Source organism: Egretta garzetta, unplaced genomic scaffold, assembly GCF_000687185.1.
Source record: "Egretta garzetta isolate BGI_Z169 unplaced genomic scaffold, ASM68718v1 scaffold388, whole genome shotgun sequence".
Classification (NCBI taxonomy): domain Eukaryota; kingdom Metazoa; phylum Chordata; class Aves; order Pelecaniformes; family Ardeidae; genus Egretta; species Egretta garzetta.
The window spans coordinates 1,173,674-1,176,040 of NW_009260610.1; positions in this window are offsets into that span (position 1 = coordinate 1,173,674).

Genomic DNA, 2,367 nt, shown 5'->3' on the forward strand with positions numbered 1-2,367 from the left:
ATATCTCCAGAGGTGCAGGTAGTAATAGGAAAGTCTCACAGAAAAGAGAAGAGCTGTGTCTCCTCCTCACACAGAAACTAAAATAGATTTCTTGGACAATGTCCAGGAGGAGAAGCCCAGACTCTCAACACACACCTAAATTCTCCATCTGCCTCACCAACAGCAGTCGCGCTCCCTCGGTGAGCAGCAGGGATGGAAACTCTGGCAGGACTACTCCCTGCCTCTGCACAGCCCACCGAGGCTGCTTCAGTCTCTTCCAGACTCATTTGCAAATAGCCAGCTCCCCTGCAAGCCTCAAGTGTGTCTAGACATTGGCTAATCCCTTCCCTTGTGCCAACTGGGTGACATCAGCATACTGAATTTCACTACAAATCTCTGCACGAGTCAGGTCTCCCGGCACGCACGTCATGCGCCTTTCCCATGCTACATTGCTGGAATCACTGCAGAGAGAGGAACGCTGCCAACAGCTACCTGTTAGGGTCTCCTGAAGCGTGAAGGTGACAGCTTCAGAGAGCAACTCCAGGCATCGATGGCGGACTCTCTAAATAAGTAATCAAACCTCATGGTCATTGCTATCCTCCTTGAGGAACCACTGTGGATCCTGTTTCTTTGTCTGCACTTAGCAGGAGTTAATCCAGCTGTTCCAGATGTATTTATATCAGTGTATTAATTTCCTTTTGAGGCCTATAACCTTTGATCATGTCCAGGTGAACCTGAGGATTCAGGAAGTTGCTGCTCACCATGACGGTAACTTCAGTGATCTCCTGCCACCTGGCTGATTGTTTACCACCACACAAGGCTGTCAGCATCAAACGGTCAGTCTGCTGAGCACTGGCTTCCTAAAAGCTATTCTGAGTTCAATGGCATTCTCAGTCTCTATTATGCATAAAAGAAACAAGGGAGCTTGTCAGAATAAAGCCATTTAGTGCATACTCAGAAATACCTTTAATTGTTGCATGGCACTTAGATACTTAGAAAATGCTGAGATCAATAGATTGATCTCACCGAGTCATCTGTCTCCCACCTATTCACAGGTTCATGCTCAGCATTGTAATTATCTCAGCACCTTTAAATTGGCTGTTAGGAGTATCAGAATAACAAAATGATGGCTGCACCCCTTTTTTCTAAATAATAAGGCTGTTCTGGCCCTCCTTGCTGTGGCAGAGCACAGGGAGAATGCTGCAGTGGGGGAATATTTGGGGACGAGGCCATCAACTTTCACAGGAATGGAGTGGATCTCTGCCCTGTTGCTCAACCAATAAAAATAACCTTGTTTTCCAGAAGACAGCATTCACCTGTATGTTACACGGAAACAGAACTTGTCACTGTCTGCTCAGCACATTGATCTGTCTAGCAGTCTAATATCCTGACTGCAAAAGTTGCCAATATTCAAATCTTCAGAAGATGAAAGATCCTCACATTGCACCTCACCAGATGTTCAGCAGTGCATAAGGGGAGAAAATCTCCCTGTTGATCACCTACCATGATCAATTCATGCCTTGGGGCATGAGACTTAATTGCCTTTAACACTGTCTTTAGTTTGAAAAATTTATCATTTGTAAAAATGATCCCTTTAACTTTGTCTTACTCCATGCTGAGGGGCAGCAGACACTAGAACCAGAAACAACCATTCAAGCACCAACCTCTGAGACGAGTTAATTAGGTTTTAAATGTATACCGTTTTAGTCAAATAAATAATAGCTGACTTTTACATCCATATAATAATAAAACCAGATTCTTTTATCATCTTCTGCATTGTAAAGATGTAAAGATTTCATCTACCAGTAAAAAGCCACCCATACAGATGACTGAACAATTCACTTTACAGTATTAACAAGTTTTTTCCTCCCTTCTTTTTTCCTAGCAGGTTCTCAACCCTGGTTATCTGAGACCTCCAAAGCAATATATTTTAACAAACAAAATTAGGCAGATGTATCATCCACTGTGGGATTTGAACCCATTGCCACTGGGGAGAAAGCTGCAATTTAATAGATGAAGATGTCAAACCATGTTACAGGAGCTTTTGCGACTGCATATTTATCACAGTGTCATAGGGGTCCCTAGCAAACCAAAAGATTTCACTGTTTATTCACAGTGAAGACACTTAATTAATGACTAGGCCTAATCAGCCTGTTTTATTATTTACAGGGATTCCAACATGGCTTAGCTCAACTGATATGCAAACAAACCATCCTCAGCCTGCTCTAATTAATAATTCTGAACCAGACTCACAGAGTGGCACTGTCAAGTAGCTCTTTGGTGATTTACAACACCTCCTCCGCTACATTCACATTGCTTGCATGCAAATGAGCTGCCACCCCTGCAAATCCTTCATTTTAAAATACAATGTGCCGTCTTGTTGACTAC